At 49.0% G+C, this 20313-nt stretch overlaps 2 pseudogenes; one reads left to right on the top strand and one right to left on the bottom strand.

The window, feature by feature from the left end:
- LOC135889358 (zinc finger protein 850-like) overlaps positions 1–20313 on the top strand; it is a 473854-nt pseudogene that overhangs the window by 343345 nt on the left and 110196 nt on the right.
- Positions 1–20313, bottom strand: part of LOC135889460 (zinc finger protein 850-like) — a 101328-nt pseudogene that overhangs the window by 45231 nt on the left and 35784 nt on the right.

The following is a 20313-nucleotide window of genomic DNA, read 5'->3' as shown; positions in this document are numbered from 1 at the left end:
TTCCCATATCCTCCCCTAAATTCACCAGCTCCTTCCAAATCATGTTCCTAAGGGTCTCCTTGGGTTGGCGCTGCCCAGGATTGTGGGAGATAGGGGAATTAAGTTTGGGAGGGTGCCTGGCAGAGTGAGGACCATTATTTGTAAATGTGATAGCCTGCAAGGGCTCTGAGGTAGTCTTTTTGCTGACTTGTCTTTTCAAGACACCAGTTTCTCGCAGCAAATCTCCTGCCTGTTTGATTTTTGCCACTAGTTCACTTCAGGTTAGGTGTTCCAAATCCAGAGTCCCCATGGTCAATTTTGTCTGAGAATTTAGTCCTGCATAAGTGCTCTGTACTAATTCGTGTCCCTGATAGTGGAAAGTGATAATCCCATTCTCTTCTGTCTGGGGTAATGAATCAGAGAGAGCTGCCAGCATTTTCTTTCGAAGTAGGTAAGCTTCTGGGGCCTCTCCTGGTTTCTGCTCTTCCATTATGTACAGTTTCTTAAGAGAAGACTCAGACAGTAATATTTTAAGAGCACTTATCCATTCCCGGGGTCCGGTGGCAGTCCGCTCCCAAGAACCTATGCCTATGTCTGGAGCATCTGCATCACAAGGAGAGGCACATAACTGAGCCAATTGGGTTAAGTCCATGCCATCAGCAGCTGGGTACATTTGCCACACACGGGCCAGCCATGCAACGGCTGTGTCACAATTCAGTGGCCCCAGTCTCTCAGCAATAGCCTTGGCTTGACTAGGAGACCACCTTACTACGTACGTGACCAGCTCCGTTGTAGGAAGATTGACTCCTGCAACTGTGTGTTTAACCTCCCTTGTGGAAACAGGGGGCAACCTTATGCATTCGTGGCCAATCGGGGTTGAATGGGTTTTTGGGGACAGCATCAGGGGGTATCTTTATTTTCCCAGGGGGCTCCAAATCACAATCCTCTCTCAACCTTACAGCTGCTATCACCCCCTTATGGGCGCTAAGTTGGGCACGCAAGTTACTAATCTTTGCCTCACACTCCTGATGGTCTGCTGCTGCCTTTGCTGCCCTGTTCTCTTCTGCCAAGAAGCAAGTTGCTGCTCTTGCTTCTTCTAACAGAACTTTTGTGTGTGTTAACTCTTTCCTATACTGTTCTGCATTCCTGCTGGCCTTGTCTCTCTCCTCTTGTATATCTCTAAGTACAGTCACCATTCTGAGTTTTTCTGCTATCAATTTACACCCATCTATCTCACATTTGTTCAAACACTGTTGTAAATGCTTGGTCTCAAGCTCTAGTTCCTGCCCTCTCTTTACCATTTCAACCATGTCCAGACATGCATAAAATAATGCCCATACAGCAGCTGCATCCTTTGCACTACCACGTGGCTTAAAGGTTGTGCAATATTGTTCAAAGCTCAGACTAGCTTCAGTCAGGGGATTCTCACCCTTAAAATACCCCCTTTCCTGGGGACATTTCCCCTTCTTCATTACCCATCTCTCTAACCTGTTGGTTTTCTCCTGTCTCAAGCGAGCAGCAAAAAGGTCCTTTTCAGCCATCTCTATTTTCTTATTTCACTAATGATCCCCACCAACAGTTCTTTCTAAAATCTATATTTTTAAGGCACTACTCTTAACTCCTTAGTTCACAGTTCTACAGGTATTCTAAGCATGATTCTTAACAGAAGGTTACCAAATAGTCTATGAGAGAGAGACCTTGCTAAAGGAGCTTGGTCTGAAAAAGGAAAAGAAAGAAAGCTTACTCAGGTCTGTGCCTCAGTTTCCCTACTCCAGAGCAACTATTCAACAATTACCACATGATTAGGGTCACGTGCTGCCCACGTATCTCCACCAATTTGTTACCAGATGTGCCTGTTACTTTGGGGGTAGGCTCATTGATTAGGGTTACTCTTCTGAGGGGTGTGTGTGCTGTAATTCTATTAATGTGCTGCTTATGTCACTTGTGTGTTCATATGGAGCTCTACTCCTACCTTCTGCAAGTCCCCTCCCAATGGAGCTACCCTGCAGGACCTAGGTTCCCCAGGGCTTAGATGAAAACACACACACACACCCCTGAGCGGACTGGGTCAATCAGCACTTTCAAGCTAGTACCCTTATGCGCCCCTGGTCTCAATAGGCTGGGTTGAGCAGCACTTTCAGCTGCCCCCCCTTACGTGCCCCAAGTTTAACATGTCCCTATCCCACTTTCACGTTACAATTGTACTGGTAGTAACCCACTTGATGAGCAAACCCCACAGTATTTTTGGGCACTACAGGGATCTCTAGCTTAGGTAAAAGAAGCATTGCTGCAGAGTAAATGGGGGAAGCTAAAAACACAAAAGAGTAAAATTCAGAGAGAGAGAGAAGCAACCAGCTGAACCATAAAAGTTATTTATTGAATAATAGTGATAACCACACAAGGAGGGCTAAACAAACATAACAGTTAAATTTTAAAGGTTAATACTGGAGGTAGAAAAGAAAACAGAGAGAGAGAAAGAGGGGGATCTCACCCACGCCATGAGCTTGAACTGGTCGGGGTTCCCAGGTGATGGTGGTAGCTCAGGGTCCTGAGCGCTGGAGACAGGCAGAGCCCCCAGCACGATCAGTCAGGAGATGGAGTCCTAGTGGAACTGATGCAGAGTTTGGGTCTATCCATCAGAACCCTTACTTGGGCATAGGTAGGGTTTTTTTGTAGAGAAAATACAATGGTTCAAGGGAGAACAATAGATTTGTTTATGGGTAAACTGATGATTCAAGGGTTTTCTTTAGGCTAGACAATAGGAGCTGATCACTCTTGGCTATGGGTGGTGTTTTCTTCCAGGGAGCTCACAAGGCAACTAGACTGCTTCAGTATTTTGGATATCAATTACAGATTTATTACTAGAATTGGTCTGATAATTGCTGAGCTGGGTGTGGGCAGGCGTAGGTTCATTAGCATCTGGAGTAGGGATTCCCATGATGCAGTGCGTCCCTGCTTTTTTTGGTCCCAGAGTTCAGTGCGGTTCTCTGTTCCTCATTCTTTATGCTAATTCCTGTCCCATCTTTCATGCAGATGAGGCTAGGGGAGTTGTCTCGGTTCTTCATTCTTTATGCTAATGGAGATGTTTTAATCTTGTCAGGAGGGGTTGAGGTGTGTCTCCCAACGCCCTTCACTGTTCTCTGCAAGCCTTTTCTCTGATCGGTTTTGGTTCCAACAGAGACCGGGGGGGGGGGGGTGTCTTTCATGAGTCAGACAGGCTAGTTACTGCACCCTGGTTCCCAATAACACAGAGCTGACTGGTATCAGAATGGTATAAATACGATGCTCCCCATTTTGTGAAAAGAGGGACCCACTCCCATTACTCATGGGACAATGGAGTTGATAGAAAGGACAGTCAGGTCCACTCCATAACAGGACAAACTGCAAAAGGCAAAAATGGGCCACTCACCTGGACAAACTGAGGGATAAACAAATAGTAACCGTGAAGGCTGCTTGAACTACGTGGGAATTAGCAAAACCATTACTAAGGTTCAACTTTTGTCGTGGGTATTTTTAGTAAGTCACAAACAGGACATGGGCAATAAACAAAAATTCATGGAAGCCTGTGACCCGTCCTTGTCTTTCACTAAAAATATCCTGGGGGGGGGGGGGAATAACAAATGAAGCCCCACGGGGGGGTGACTGTTAGCTGCAGTTCTTGCTCTCGTGGCTGACTGAGCCCGGCCACTACTCTGGCCCTGTGGGTTGCTCTGGCATTATGGGCTTACCACCGGCACCGGGATGGTGATGGTTCCTGCTCTGGCCCCAAGGGGCCACTGCTTCAGTGTTGGGGGCTGACAGCTGCTGAAACGGAGGTCCATTCAAGTCACAGAATCCATGACCTGTGTGACAGAATTGGATACATAACCATTAAAAAAACCAACGTGTTGGTCGCTCTAGAGGTTTGTATGGTGTTTAGCTCCCTTGCAAACTTTCTGATGTTTAAGAAGGGCTGAGCGATCAGTCAAGCTTTTCCCACGGTCACAGCATTTGGAGGGTGTCTGCTGTGTGGATTCTCTGATGTGTAGAAAGTTGTGACCTCTGAGTGAAGCTTTTCCCGCACTCACTGCACTAGTAAGGTTTCTCCTCTGTGTGGATTCTCTGATGCTGAATAATGTTTGAGCTGTGAGTGAAGGTTTTCCCGCACTCACCACATTCGTAGGGTCTCTCTCCCGTGTGGATTCTCTGATGCGTAGTCAGGTCTGAGCTACAAGTGAAGCTTTTCCCGCATTCGCGGCATACGTAGGGTCTCTCCTGCATGTGGATTCTCTGGTGTTGAAGGAAGGCCGACCTGTCACTGAAGTTTGTCCCACACTCATCGCATTCGTAGGGTCTCTCTCCTGTGTGGATTCTGTGATGTGTAATAAGGTCTGAGCTCTGAACGAAGGTTTTCCCGCACTCACAGCATTCATAGGGCTTCTCCCCTGTGTGGATTCTCTGATGTTTAATAAGGTTTGAGCTGGAAATGAAGCTTTTCCCGCACTCACCGCATTCGTAGGGTCTCTCCCCGGTGTGGACTCTCTGATGTGTAGTAAGTTCTGAGCTCTGAGTGAATCTTTTCCCACACTCATTGCATTTATAGGGCCTCTCCCCTGTGTGGATTCTCTGATGTTTAGAAAGGGCCGAGCTGTTACTATAGCTTTTCCCACACTCATTGCATTTATAGGGCCTCTCCCCTGTGTGGATTCTCTGATGTGCGATGAGGTATGAGCTGCTAGTGAAGCTTTTCCCGCACTCACGGCATTCATACGGTTTCTCCCCTGTGTGGATTCTCTGATGGTTAAGAAAGCCTGATCTGTACGTGAAGTTTTTCCCGCACTCACAGCATTCATAGGGCTTTTCCTTTGTGTGGATTCTCTGATGTGCAGTAAGGCTTGACCTCTGAGTGAAGCTTTTCCCGCACTCACCGCACTTGTAAGGTTTCTCCCCTGTGTGGATTCTCTGATGCTGAATAATGTTTGAGCTGTGAGTGAAGGTTTTCCCGCACTCACTGCATTCGTAGGGTCTCTCTCCCGTGTGGATTCTCTGATGCGTAGTCAGGTCTGAGCTGCGAGTGAAGCTTTTCCCGCATTCGCGGCATACGTAGGGTCTCTCCCGCATGTGGATTCTCTGGTGTTGAAGGAAGGCCGAGCTGCCACTGAAGTTTGTCCCACACTCATCGCATTCATAGGGTTTCTCTCCTGTGTGGATTCTGTGATGTGTAATAAGGTCTGAGCTCTGAACGAAGGTTTTCCCGCACTCACAGCATTCATAGGGCTTCTCCCCTGTGTGGATTCTCTGATGTTTAATAAGGTTTGAGCTGGAAATGAAGGTTTTCCCACACTCGCCGCATTCATAGGGTCTCTCTCCCGTGTGGATTCTCTGATGCGTAGTAAGTTCTGAGCTGCGAGTGAAGCTTTTCCCGCATTCGCGGCATACGTAGGGTCTCTCCCGCATGTGGATTCTCTGGTGTTGAAGGAAGGCCGAGCTGCCACTGAAGTTTGTCCCACACTCATCGCATTCATAGGGTCTCTCTCCTGTGTGGACTCTGTGATGTGTAATAAGGTCTGAGCTCTGAACGAAGGTTTTCCCGCACTTACAGCATTCATAGGGCTTCTCCCCTGTGTGGATTCTCTGATGTTTAATAAGGTTTGAGCTGGAAATGAAGCTTTTCCTGCACTCGCTGCATTTATAGGGTCTCTCCCCGGTGTGGATTCTCTGATGCGTAGTAAGTTCTGAGCGCTGAGTGAACCTTTTCCCGCACTCGCCGCATTCATAGGGTCTCTCACCCGTGTGGATTCTCTGATGCGTAGTAAGTTCTGAGCTCCGAGTGAATCTTTTCCCGCACTCGCTGCATTCATAGGGTCTCTCCCCTGTGTGGATTCTCTGATGACTAATAAGGTTTGAGTTCTGAGTGAAGGTTTTTCCGCACTCACTGCATTCATAAGGTTTCTCACCTGTGTGAATTCTCTGATGTCTAATAAGGGATGAGCAGCAACTAAAGGTTTTCCCGCACTCAGTGCATGTATTTTTTCTCTTTCCCCTGAGGATTTCCTGCTGGGCTGTGGTTTCCTTGAGGTCCTTCTGAGTTTCCCAACAGTAAATTAATGTACCCGATTTCTCCCCTGGCTGGTTTTCCTGCTCTCTCTCTGAGCTGTGCTGAATCTCACAGGATTTTCCCTGCTCATGAATCGTGGACACATTCCCTTTTGATCTTTGTGATGATGCTCCATGTGATTCTATTTGCTCAGCATCTTCTTGATGAGAACTTTGCTCCTTAGTCTCACGTAGCATCGCATCACCTGCCGTGATAGAGACAGAAACCTCAAAAAGGGATGGAAAAAGGAACAGCAAACCAAAAAATGTGCTGAAGAGAGGTCAAATAAAAATCAGGAATTGAACTCCCCCAAACTCTTCCCCCAAATGGGAGAGAGGAGGTGATTAATTCAGCCTTCACATCCCATCCAAATTCTCAGTGGGAAGGGAGGAAGCTAATGCCAGGTGTCAGCTATAATCTGTAGGAAGCTATGTGCTATCTCTGCACTGAGGACACCACATCTGCTGGGGACAATCCAAGGTCATTGTAGGGTATCCCAGATTTTTCCATCAGGCACTTACAGATTCGGAGTTAGTTTAATGTTTCCTCACCTGTGCAGGGACGTCTCAGGATCTCTCTTTCCCCTAAACCCTGGAGGACTGGGACACACGGTTCATCCCCCTGTTTCAGCTGGGAGATCACATCAGGTATGGAAACTGGAAACCCTGCTTAGATTTAAAAAAATGAGATTGGGGAAATTCATAAGATTTTGTCATCAAAAATTGTCTATTAATTTAACTCCAGTCCTTAGTAAACAATAAAATCTCAGGGCCAGTTCCCCAGGTCCTCAAAGGTGGAGAACACTGATTATGAGGGACTAAACTACCCATGTATCTGCTAAGAACTCACATAGACAGACACTGAGGGAGTCTGTACACCTATATTCACTATTTTACAAAATTACGATGTTTAGTACAAAGTATGCCTTTTTGAGGTTTCATTTAAAATTCATAATCCACTGAACATTAGCGTCCTGTTATAATAAGTGTAGCAACACTATGTATGTAAAGTTATGAGATTTTAATGTATGATATTCCTGAAAATATGTTACAATTCTGGGGAAGACCCACAGACCTGTTCCTCAGAGAGCAAGGCTATCGCTTGGTTATATGACCATTCTCCGGCGAGGGGAGGTGTGAACAAGAAATTTACTTTCCATTACAGGGGCTGCTTGACGTTTACATCCACAACAGCCAGCCAGTCATCATGACAGCTAAAAATGGAAGATGTTTCCAGTACAAAGTGATGAACAAACTTGAGTCTCTCTCTCTCTCCCCCTCCCTCCTTTTCTCTCTGCGCACGAAATCAACAACTCCTGAAAAGCTGAGCTTGTGGGGATGGTGAGTCCTGGCTGATAGGAAACCCAGCCTGTCACAAGATATGGTGAGAGAAAGACATTTGCTTTGAATCCGTTTTAGCTGATTAAGTTAGAAGTTGGTTTGCGTTGTATCTTTTATGCCTTTTGTAATCAATTTTGAATTTTATGCCTCATTACCTGTAGTCACTTAAAATCTTTTCTTTCTGTAGTTAATAAACCTGTTTTATTGTTTTATCTAACCAGTTCGTTTGGATTAAAGTGTGTGGGAAACTCTATTTGGGATAACAAGGCTGGTACATGTCAATTTGCACTGATTAACTGAACAACTTTATATGAGCTTGCAGTGTTCAGTAGAGTTACATGCTGGAGACTGTTTGTTAACTGGCCAAGAGGGGCTGTTCTCACAGTAAAACAGTGTAAAAGGCACCCAAGGGTGGAGAATTGAGGGAACACAGCTGTTGAACAGTCCAAATTGTACCCTGGGTAATGTCACAGACACACATTATGAAAGAGGCTCCTACAAAACAGAGCCCCAGAAAGTGAAGTCTCCAGACTGAGGGCAAGTCTCCCTGGCACTGCTTCTTGCTGACAGAGAGATCCAGAGACAAAGAGAGAGTCCTGGTGAAGCTGGTAACAGTAAGCATGGGCTGGTGGGGTTCAGTGGAGAAAGGGAACAGGAAGGGCAGGGATATTACTGAATGCAGGATCTCAGCAATGCTAGATGTGAAGAAAGCACATATTGTGGAATTGGTGAATCTAGTGAGTTCGGTGTCGTGGGAGAGTATGAAAATCCCTGGGTGTGGAGAATGCTGGGAAATTAGAAGCTATAATTCAGGAGCAACAGACTCTAATTCATCTGGAAAAGCAGCATGCGAAAGATAAGAAGGTCATGTGACTTCAGGAATGATGGAGCCCAAGATCAAAGGAGCTTGCAGAGAAGAGAGATTGTGGCTACTGCTGGGGGAATAAGACTCGCCATATCTTGAGAAGTGTCTTTACCAACCCAGGCCATTTTCACATTGTTGGTTGCAATCCAAAGGAGTTGTGTCATCTGTAATGCTGGGTGATTTTCAATGTTCTGCTGCTAGAGCTCCCCGACTGGATGCTCCCAGCCAGCATTCAAGGATGCACTGAGTGTCTGAGTGATAAGTGACCCTGGATCAGCAGCTCAGAATCCAGCAGCCTGCTTCTTACACCCCAGGCACATTCTGGCATCCACCAGCCTTGGATGCCCTGGCAAGAGATAGAAACACTCCCAAACCTGACCGCCAAGAAGAAAGGATGCTTGGTGGATGCCCCAGCCCAGAAGCCATTACAACCCTTGTCTGCGGGAGCCAAATATCTCAAGACCCAGACCGGAGAGCTGTTGCCTATAGCTGTTCAGCTGGAGTCAGAGTCCCAGGGAGTTACCTGTGCTGAGGAGCCTAGAGGACTGAAGCTCCAGGAAGCATGGGAGGAAGTGGCTGAGGGAGGTGGAGTGAGTGGTATCTCCCACCCGTGTAAGGGCAGCATGTTGCGGCTGGATTCCCCGCTGACCCAGTGGCGGACCACTCCACCACTGTTAGGGCCCTCGGCTGGGACCCGGTTGAGTTGGGTGGGCCCGGGTCCCCCTACCCCAGCTGCCACCCCCACTTTGATGGCAGCCCTTGGATCTGGACACAAGGCATTTGAAGGATGCTGTACTGACTCTGGTCACTAGGCCATGCAGTCCTGCGCTGGAGGGCGGCCATATTGTATCAGGCCATTAGGCCACGCAGCCCAACACCTAAGGGCGGCCACTTTGACTCTGGCCACTGAGCCGCAGCGTCTTGAATCCCAGGGCAGTCCGGTAGACTGTAACCACGGTGTCACCACAGGCACGATCCACCCCAAAGGAGGATGGGGTGTGCACACACCACCGCACACAGTGGAGAATGCAGACAATGACTGGGCCCTGTCGGTAGGCCCCAGTGGGAGGATAGTGCCAAGAGGGTAATCTTTCTTTGTCCGCCTGTCCGTGGCCTTGCCCGAAATAGAGACTGAGAAGATATTGAAATGGCAGTGAGGACCCCAAGGCGTTCCTGGTATCATTTGGGCCACTCTGTTGACCCCGTGTCTGACCGGGACAGCGCAGAAGGCCTACTTGGGGATTAACCAGAACACTTACCACTGTTGTTTTCACCAGGAAAGGTATCCTCCGTAGGCCAGGGCCCTGAGCCGTAGGCCAGGGCCCCGAGCGGTAGCCCAATGCCTACGAGACAGCGCCTGGTGATGGTTGGAACCAGAGAAGTGATCAGGGACCCAGGTGGTGGAGACCGTGGTCCTTGAACAATTCACCCAGATCTGATGGAGTACTACCTGGCAGCTGACAGGGAGGAGGCTCGGCTTTGGAGGTCCAGGAGCCCGGAGAGGATGGCAGGGGGGAGTCCCCATGAAACAGGGCTGAGGGAACACCAATGCTTATCATGACCTCCGGCCAACCCCCCCAAACCCTGAACACAGGCGCCCCGTCAACCAGACCCAGAACAGGCGTGAATGAGATCTGCAGGAGAGGCAAAGTCCACCACAGGCAGAAACTAGGTCCGGAGGATCCCGAGACCGCTGCTGTGAGTATAGTCATGAGGGGCAATTTTGCCAGGGGGATGAGGTGGACGAGGCTTTCTTCAGGCAACTAACAGAAGTTACTAGATCACAGGCCCTGGTTCTCATGGGGGACTTCAATCATCCCAATATCTGCTAGGAGAGCAATACAGCAGTGCATAGACAATCCAGGAAGTTTTTGGAAAGTGTAGGGGACAATTTCCTGGTGCAAGTGCTGGAGGAACCAACTAGGGGCAGAACTCTTCTTGACCTGCTGCTCACAAACAGAGAAGAATTAGTAGGGGAAGCAAAAGTGGATGGGAACCTGGGAGGCAGTGACCATGAGATGGTCGAGTTCAGGATCCTGACACAAGGAAGAAAGGAGAGCAGCAGAATATAGACCCTGGACTTCAGAAAAGCAGACTTTGACTCCCTCAGGGAACAGATGGGCAAGGTCCCCTGGGAGAATAACATGAGGGGGAAAGGGGTCCAGGAGAGCTGGCTGTATTTTAAAGAATCCTTATTGAGATTGCAGGAACAAACCATCCCTATGTGTAGAAAGAATAGTAAATATGGCAGGCGACCAGCTTGGCTTAACAGTGAAATCCTTGCTGATCTTAAACACAAAAAAGATGCTTAAAGAAGTGGAAGATTGGACAAATGACCAGGGAGGAGTATAAAAATATTGCTCAGGCATGCAGGAGTGAAATCAGGAAGGCCAAATCACACTTGGAGTTGCAGCTAGCAAGAGATGTTAAGAGTAACAAGAAGGGTTTCTTCAGGTATGTTAGCAACAAGAAGAAAGTCTAGAAAAGTGTGAGCCCCTTACTGAATGGGGGAGGCAACCTAGTGACAGAGGATGTGGAAAAAGCTAATGTATTCAATGCTTTTTTCATCTCTGTCTTCACGAACAAGGTCAGCTCCCAGACTACTGCACTGGGCAGCATAGCATGGGGAGGAGGTGACCAGCCCTCTGTGGAGAAAGAAGTGGGTCAGGACTGTTTAGAAAAGCTGGTTGAGCACAAGTCCATGGGGCCGGATGTGCTGCATCCGAGGGTGCTGAGGGAATTGGCTGATGTGATTGCAGAGCCATTGGCCATTATCTTTGAAAACTCATGGCGATCGGGGGAGATTGGAAAAAGGCAAATATAGTGCCCATCTTTAAAAAAGGGAAGAAGGAGAATTTGGGGAACTACAGACCGGTCAGCCTCACCTCAGTCCCTGGAAAAATCATGGAGCAAGTCCTCAAGGAATCCATTTTGAAGGACTTGGAGGAGAGGAAGGAGAGGATCAGGAACAGTCAACATGGATTCACCAAGGGCAAGTCATGCCTGACCAACCTGATTGCTTTCTATGACCAGATAACTGGCTCTGTGGATATGGGGAAAGCGATGGACGTGATATACCTTGACTTTAGCAAAGCTTTTGATACGGTCTCCCACAGTATTCTTGCCAGCAAGTTAAAGAAGTATGGGCTGGATGAATGGACTATAAGGTGTATAGAAAGCTAGCTAGATCGTCGGGCTCAATGGGTAGTGATCAATAGCTCGATGTCTAGTTGGCAGCCGGTATCAAGCGGAGTGCCCCAAGGGTCGCTCCTGGGGCCAGTTTTGTTCAACATCTTTATTAATGATCTGGAGGATGGCGTGGACTGCACCCTTCGAAGTTTGCAGATGACATTAAATTGGGAGGAGTGGTAGATACGCTGGAGGGTAGGGATAGGGTTCAGAGTGACCTAGACAAATTAGAGGATTGGGCCAAAAGAAATCTGATGAGGTTCAACAAGGACAAGTGCAGAGTCCTGCACTTAGGAAGGAAGAATCCCATGCACTGCTACAGACTAGGGACCGAGTGGCTAGGCAGCAGTTCTGCAGAAAAGGACCTGGGGATTACAGTGCATGAGAAGCTGGATATGAGTCAGCAGTGTGCCCTTGTTGCCAAGAAGGCTAATGGCATATTGGGTTGTATTAGTAGGAGCATTGCCAGCAGATTGAGGGAAGTGATTATTCCCCTCTATTCGACACTGGTGAGGCCACATCTGGAGTATTGTGTCCAGTTTTGGGCCCCCGCTACAGAAAGGATGTGGACAAATTGGAGCAATTCCAGTGGAGGGCAACAAAAATGATTAGGGGGCTGGGGCACATGACTTATGAGCAGAGGCTGAGGGAACTGGAATTGTTTAGTCTGCAGAAGAGAAGAGTGAGGGGGGATTTGATAGCAGCCTTCAACTACCTGAAGCGGGGTTCCAAAGAGGATGGAGCTCGGCTGTTCTCAATGGTGGCAGATGACAGAACAAGGAGCAATGGTCTCAAGTTGCAGTGGGGGAGGTTTAGGTTGGATATTAGGAAACACTATGTCACTAGGAGAAGCACTGGAATGGGTTCCCTAGGGAGGTGGTGGAATCTCCTTCCTTAGAGGTTTTTAAGGCCTGGCTTGACAAAGCCCTGGCTGGGATGATTTAGTTGGGGATTGGTCCTGCTTTGAGCCGGGGTTGGACTAGATACCTCTTGAGGTCTCTTCCAACCCTGATCTTCTATGAGTCTATAAGTGTGTCTTTCGCTTCCCTGTTGAGAATATTTTAAAGTTCTGTAAAACCCACAGGCACACTCTAACACGGTCTGCTCTTTAAAGTTTTGCCAGGATAGCTCTGTTGCTTAGGGCTGTACAAAATCACACTCCCTACCCCATCCAACAGAACGACGTTGGCAAAAGATTCAATATAGACACAGTTATGGTGGCAAAAAGTCCATTACAAAAAATGAAGGAAACTGAATACCCATCAACTATTTTACTGCAGAGCTAAGGTTGCCCTGTGCTGTCTCCTGCCTTTGACCATATGGACGGTGGCTAAACTTAAACCTCTGCAAACCAGAAAATGAAGTTAATGTCCATGCCACCCCTGCAATGTATCCTTAACTGTGCTCACACCCCCAGCCCTGCAGCTGGTAAGAGCCACTGGGAATGGTTCTGTGAGGGTGGTGGAAAGGTGAATAAACTACCCCAGTCCCTGGAGAATTCTCCATCTGTTCAAGTCTTCATGTCAAGGCCGGATGCCTTCCTGGAAAATGATTTAGTCCAACACAAGGTGTTCAGCTCAGTACAGCAGAGACCGGATGAAATTCTACAATCTGGGTGATACAGGAGATCAGCCTAGATGACCAAATTATCCCTTCTGGCCTTAAAATTCTATCAATCTATAATAGATACGAGGAAGGACTAAGAGAACGTGACATTGTTTGTGTTGTGTTCACAGATGGGAACACCAACATTTATCCGCATGCCCTGCAGCTGTGTGCACTGGGTCAGCTGTAGCTGTAATCGGATGGTGGAGGGAGCAGTTGGAGCAGCTTGGCAGAGCTGTGACTGTGGTATGCAGAGAGGTGTATATGACCCCTGAGGGACCGAGTCTGCCCTGTTTCAGTGCTGAGTGTTGTAGGCTGTGCCACTAAAGGCGCACAAAGGGGAGTTCTTGCGCGGAGGATTGTCAGCAGTCTGGTGGGATACACGCTAGTGATCTCCAGAGCTCAGTGAGGGGCAAGTGAAGGCAACGACTCAGAAGGAATCCTCACGGTGAGGGTAGGGGAGTGGGATCAGTTTGCAAGTCGGAACCTGTTCGTGTGGAGTAGGCTCAGTGTGTGAGTGAGGAGCAGGGGGTGGAAGCTTCTTTTCTTTATGCGGGACCCAAACCCCAGTTTTACCTTAGCAAAGAGAAGATATGTGACATTGTGCTGTACTGCTCCTGTGCTCTGTTCCCAAAGTGTCGTGTAGCAGGGGAGGGTAGAGTGTTAGTGTGTGTGTCACTGGTATGCTGGGGTGATGCTGAAACAGGGCAGAGTACAAGTTGCATTGTAGGGGTGATGTGAACCTTATTTCGTCATTTCCCCTTCTAATAACCGAGGGGATGGGAATCCTTACCCAGCGAGGTCACATTCTCGTAATTCTCCTGCATGACGGCTCTGTAGAGAGCTCTCTGAGCGGGGTCCAGCAGAGCCCCCTCTTCCCTGGTGAAATACACAGCCACCTCCTCGAAGGTCACCGGCCCCTGAAAGAGCAAGAGTCCAACACTGAGTACCTGCTGTCCCATTCACAGCCCTACTATTCGTGGGGGAGAGGAGCCAATCAAATGAAAGCGCTGGATGGTTTTGCATCCCACCTCCACACCACTCAGAGCATCCAGGAAACACCAGGGTGAGGGGAGGAAGAGAGCCCCTTGTCTCTCCCAGCAGATCCATCACACAGCTACTAGCCACAGACTGATACAGGAGATGGAGCCCCTAGCTGGATTGTCTTGCGATTGTATAGTGAATTTAAATATTTAGTGGCTACTTTTTGTAGATAATATTTTTTAAATTTATTTAAAGTCTAACTATTCTGAGTAACACAGGGCCCTGGGGTCATGTAGTAATTTTTCTCGTCAGAAGGGGGTCGTGGTGCAATGAAGTTTAAGAACTTCTGGCTTAGAGCATCCAGGAAACATCAGGGTGAGGGGACAAATCTCCTAGTAGCTCCATCACACACCTACTAGCCACAGACTGATACAGGACATGGAGCCCCTAGCAAGGTCCAGGTCAAGCTCCCTGGTAGGAAGCCCAACACCCTCCTCACTGTGAGGAGCTGGATATGAAGGGAGGGGAATCTCCCCTAAGCCTGACTGGTGGGTGCCCCCTTCATATCTCACAGCAGCCGCTGGTTAGTCGGGTCAGGCTCCAGCACTGGGAGTCTGGTCAGTTTTTCTAGCCCCAAGTAGGTGGGTTATTTTCTGTTCCACAAATTAGAGCATTTCCACCTACGAACCTCATGGGTCTGTTCCTAGAATCTAGGCCACTTATTAAACAACTCGCAGCAGGTTTGCCGCACCCTGTCCTCCTCCCTTCCCCACCCTGTGCATTTCCTGCCCACTCCAACCTCCAAACCAGACTGTGCAAACCTTCCCATCTCTGGTGTATTTGCTACCCCTCTCCCTCCTGCAGGAACCCACCAGCAACCCCCCAACAATCCCTGTCATAACTATAAAGGGAAGGGCAACAGCCCTCCTGTGTACAGTACTATAAAATCCCTCCTGGCCAGAGACTCCAAAATCCTTTTACCTGTAAAGGGTTAAGAAGCTCAGGTAACCTGGCTGACACCTGACCCAAAGGACCAATAAGAGGACAAGATACTTTCAAATCTTGGTGGGGGGAAGGCTTTTGTTTGTGCTCTTTGTTTTGGTTGTTGTTCGCTCTTGGGACTAAGAGGGACCAGACATCAATCCAGGCTCTCCAAATCTTCTGAACAAGTCTCTCATATTTCAAACTTGTAAGTAACAGCCAGGCAAGGCGTCTTAGTTTACCTTTGTTTTCTCAACTTGTAAATGTTCCTTTTGCTAGAGTGTTTATCTCTGTTTGCTGTAGCTTTGAACTTAAGGCTAGAGGGTGCTCTTTGAATCTGATTACCCTGTAAAGTTATTTTCCATCCTGATTTTACAGAGATGATTTTTACCTTTCTTTCTTTAATTAAAAGCCTTCTTTTTAAGAACCTGATTGATTTTTCCTTGTTTTAAGATCCATGGGGTTTTGGATTGGTGTTCACCAGGGAATTGGTGGAGGAGTCTCTCAAGCTTGGCCTGGTCTACACTACGACTTTAATTCGGATTTAGCTGCTTTAATTCGAATTAATGCTTGACCCGTCCACACAACGAAGCCATTTAATTCGAATTAAAGAGCCCTTTAATTCGATTTCTGTACTCCTCCTCGACGACAGGAGTAGCGTCAAAATCGGTATTGTTAATCCGAATTAAGGTTAGTGTGGCCGCAATTCGATGTTATTGGCAATTAGATGTTATTGGCTACCCACAATGCAACGCTCTGGAAATCGATGCTACTACGGTAGCTTGGACGCACACCACCGAATTAATGGTGCCTAGTGTGGCCGAATACATTCGAATTTATAAAATCGGTTTCCTAAATTCGAATTATATAAATTCGGATTAATCCTGTAGTGTAGACATACCCAAGGAAGGGAGTTAGCACTTGGGAGTGGTGGCAGCAAAACCAGATCTAAGCTGGTAGTTAAGCTTAGAAGTTTTCATGCAGGCCCCCACATCTGTACCCTAAAGTTCAGAGTGGGGAAGGAACCTTGACAATCCCTAACTGAACAGGCTCCTCTGCAGCCATTTCTCTCCCTGTCCCATGGGAGGACGAGATGAACTGGAGCGAAACAGGGACATCATTCTGCAGCCTGGCAGGGCGAGAAGGGCAGTTGTGGAGGTTTCAGAACAGGCTTTAGTTAATTTCACATCACGCTTCCCCCAGGCCTTTTCCCTGCAGACAGACACCCCAGAATCTGCCACGCTGGGAAAATGCTTGATTGCTTTATTACAGCGTAGACCTGGCCCCTCCTGCCAGGCTAAGCCCACAGAAATATTTTTAACCTCCCTTCTCCCTCCCCATAACAAAACCTCAGAACACAATGCTAGAAAAAAGCAGAACTAAAGGAGTCTCTGTGGGGGATTCCCCCTGACACTGACCCCTGAGCTGTGCACACCCGAGCTGGGGGAATATGGAGTCAGGAACTGGCTTTTCCTCTGTCTGATTTTACCCAGGGATGCTGAAATACAAGTCTCTGGGCAGATGGGAGATCTAGAAATCCCTCTTGCCACTTATTTCTCCCACGGCCCCTTTCAGTCTCTTTTCCCCTTTCTATCTTCTTTGCCCTGTCCCCTCTCCCTGCCCCCCTGGCTGGGAAAGTCCCATTCCTGGGTTGTTCGCTCCCCCATGGCTGGATTTGCTCCTGCAATTGCTAATGGGAGGAGAAACGAGGACGGGATCTTTGTGCAGAGTCACTTTCATGCCAGTCCCCAGCACTTTCCCAGAGGTCTCTCAGTTACTTGGAATGTCTGGCTCAGAATTTGGTATTAACAGGGCTCAGGGCTGCCCTAGGGGCTAGTACCAGCTGGAGAAAGTCCTCATCTTGGCCGGGCACACAACAACCACCAGAGCTCTCTGGGGAGAGCAGCTAATGAAACCACCTCCCCATAGGGACAGCTGCTGATCTCATTTGCCCCACTGTTCATCTGGAGTTACTCCTTGTCATGACTCCGGATTAACACTGGTCTCAATGACACCAGAAGGGAGGAGGCCAGAATCCTCTTCAACAGATCACTGTGTGGCAGTGCTAACCCCCTTCCCACCTCTCTCCCTCCCCAGATCTAGGACAAGGACTCAGGGGAAGAGTTTTCCACACCGAACCAGAAGTTCCTGCAGCTTTCCAGAGGAGAGAGAAGCAAAATCTGTGTTGATTTCACCTCACAGTGTCTGATACGTGGATAGAAAGTTACCACCAGCCTCTGCTGGCCAGTTACACAGGCAGAGGGAGCCCTGGGGGGTGCATCTTTAACAGGAGACGGGAAGGCCTGAAAGGCCAAAATAGGTAAGAAATGTCCATGCCCTGTCACTAGCAAATAATGGCCACCATGAATCCACCCCAGAGGTGGCTGCATCTTAGCACTGTGGGAAGCAACGCCTCACGGAGACCATTTGTCATGGGGTTTGGGATACTTCTGGAGCCATGCTGCACTCAGAGCGACGACCTCAGCCTGTGCCAGCTGGAGAAAAGAAAAGGGTCCAGCCAACTCTCCTGTTACCAGCTGGGAACCACTGATCCCCCAAACAGGGGGAGGCCTCTGGCTTTGATGGGTATTAAATATGTGGCTGGTCCCTTTCATCGGCAAACCTTTTAACAGGGCGAAATTCGTAATAGACACCTAGAGAGAAAGTGGCGCAAATCTTTAGGGAATTTTATATCAACCTGTGAGATTTGCAGAGAAAACGTGTCACAAAATCCGCATGGTGGGTGGTTTGAAGGGATTTTACGGGGCTATGGAATAAGGGAGGGGAAAGGGGGTGGTTTGAAGGGATTTTACGGGGCTGTGGAATAAGGGGGGAAAGGGGGCAGTCTGAAGGGATTTTACTGGGCTATGGAATAAGGGGGAGGGAAAGGGGGGCAGTTTGAAGGGATTTTACGGGGCTATGGAATAAGGGAGGGGAAAGGGGGCAGTTTGAAGGGATTTTCCGGGGCTATGGAATAAGGGGGGGAAAAGGGGGCGGTTTGAAGGGATTTTACAGAGCTATGGAATAAGGGGGTGAAAGGGGGCGGTTTGAAGGGATTTTACGGGGCTGTGGAATAAGGGGAGGGGAAAGGGGGCAGTTTGAAGGGATTTTCTGGGGCTATGGAATAAGGGGAGGGTGGTTTGAAGGGATTTTATGGGGCTATGGAATAAGGGGAGGGAAAGGGGGCGGTTTGAAGGGATTTTACGGGGCTCTGGAATAAGGGGAGGGGAAAGGGGGGCGGTTTGAAGGGATTTTACGGGGCTCTGGAATAAGGGGAGGGGAAAGGGTGGCGGTTTGAAGGGATTTTACGGGGCTATGGAATAAGGGGAGGGAAAGGGGGCGGTTTGAAGGGATTTTACGGGGCTTTGGAATAAGGGGGGGCGGTTTGAAGGGATTTTACGGGGCTCTGGAATAAGGGGAGTGGAAAGGGGGGCGGTTTGAAGGGATTTTACGGGGCTCTGGAATAAGGGGAGGGGAAAGGGGGCGGTTTGAAGGGATTTTACGGGGCTCTGGAATAAGGGGAGGGGAAAGGGGGGCGGTTTGAAGGGATTTTACAGGGCTATGGAATAAGGGGAGGGGAAAGGGGGAAGGTTTGAAGGGAGTTTATGGGGCTATGGAATAAGGGGAGGGGAAAGGGGGGTGGTTTGAAGGGATTTTACGGGGCTATGGAATAAGGGAGGGGAAAGGGGGTGGTTTGAAGGGATTTTACGGGGCTGTGGAATAAGGGGGGAAAGGGGGCAGTCTGAAGGGATTTTACTGGGCTATGGAATAAGGGGGAGGGAAAGGGGGGCAGTTTGAAGGGATTTTACGGGGCTATGGAATAAGGGAGGGGAAAGGGGGCAGTTTGAAGGGATTTTCCGGGGCTATGGAATAAGGGGGGGAAAAGGGGGCGGTTTGAAGGGATTTTACAGAGCTATGGAATAAGGGGGTGAAAGGGGGCGGTTTGAAGGGATTTTACGGGGCTGTGGAATAAGGGGAGGGGAAAGGGGGCAGTTTGAAGGGATTTTCCGGGGCTATGGAATAAGGGGAGGGTGGTTTGAAGGGATTTTATGGGGCTATGGAATAAGGGGAGGGAAAGGGGGCGGTTTGAAGGGATTTTACGGGGCTCTGGAATAAGGGGAGGGGAAAGGGGGGCGGTTTGAAGGGATTTTACGGGGCTCTGGAATAAGGGGAGGGGAAAGGGTGGCGGTTTGAAGGGATTTTACGGGGCTATGGAATAAGGGGAGGGAAAGGGGGCGGTTTGAAGGGATTTTACGGGGCTTTGGAATAAGGGGGGGCGGTTTGAAGGGATTTTACGGGGCTCTGGAATAAGGGGAGTGGAAAGGGGGGCGGTTTGAAGGGATTTTACGGGGCTCTGGAATAAGGGGAGGGGAAAGGGGGCGGTTTGAAGGGATTTTACGGGGCTCTGGAATAAGGGGAGGGGAAAGGGGGGCGGTTTGAAGGGATTTTACAGGGCTATGGAATAAGGGGAGGGGAAAGGGGGAAGGTTTGAAGGGAGTTTATGGGGCTATGGAATAAGGGGAGGGGAAAGGGGGGCGGTTTGAAGGGATTTTACGGGGCTATGGAATAAGGGGAGGGAAAGGGGGCGGTTTGAAGGGATTTTACGGGGCTCTGGAATAAGGGGGGGCGGTTTGAAGGGATTTTACGGGGCTCTGGAATAAGTGGAGGGGAAAGGGGGGCGGTTTGAAGGGATTTTACGGGGCTCTGGAATAAGGGGAGGGGAAAGGGGGCGGTTTGAAGGGATTTTACGGGGCTCTGGAATAAGGGGAGGGGAAAGGGGGGCGGTTTGAAGGGATTTTACAGGGCTATGGAATAAGGGGAGGGGAAAGGGGGAAGGTTTGAAGGGAGTTTATGGGGCTATGGAATAAGGGGAGGGGAAAGGGGGGCGGTTTGAAGGGATTTTACGGGGCTATGGAATAAGGGGAGGGGAAAGGGGGAAGGTTTGAAGGGATTTTACGGGGCTCTGGAATAAGGGGAGGGAAAGGGGGAAGGTTTGAAGGGATTTTACGGGGCTCTGGAATAAGGGGGGGGCGGTTTGAAGGGATTTTACAGGGCTATGGAATAAGGGGAGGGGAAAGGGGGAAGGTTTGAAGGGAGTTTATGGGGCTATGGAATAAGGGGAGGGGAAAGGGGGGCGGTTTGAAGGGATTTTACAGGGCTATGGAATAAGGGGAGGGAAAGGGGGCGGTTTGACGGGATTTTACGGGGCTCTGGAATAAGGGGAGGGGAAAGGGGGGCGGTTTGAAGGGATTTTACGGGGCTCTGGAATAAGGGGAGGGGAAAGGGGGAAGGTT

This window comes from Emys orbicularis, chromosome 15, assembly GCF_028017835.1.
Source record: "Emys orbicularis isolate rEmyOrb1 chromosome 15, rEmyOrb1.hap1, whole genome shotgun sequence".
NCBI classification, from domain to species: Eukaryota; Metazoa; Chordata; order Testudines; family Emydidae; genus Emys; species Emys orbicularis.
Note: the sequence above shows the minus strand (reverse complement) of the source record. Positions and strands in the feature narration are given on the sequence as shown.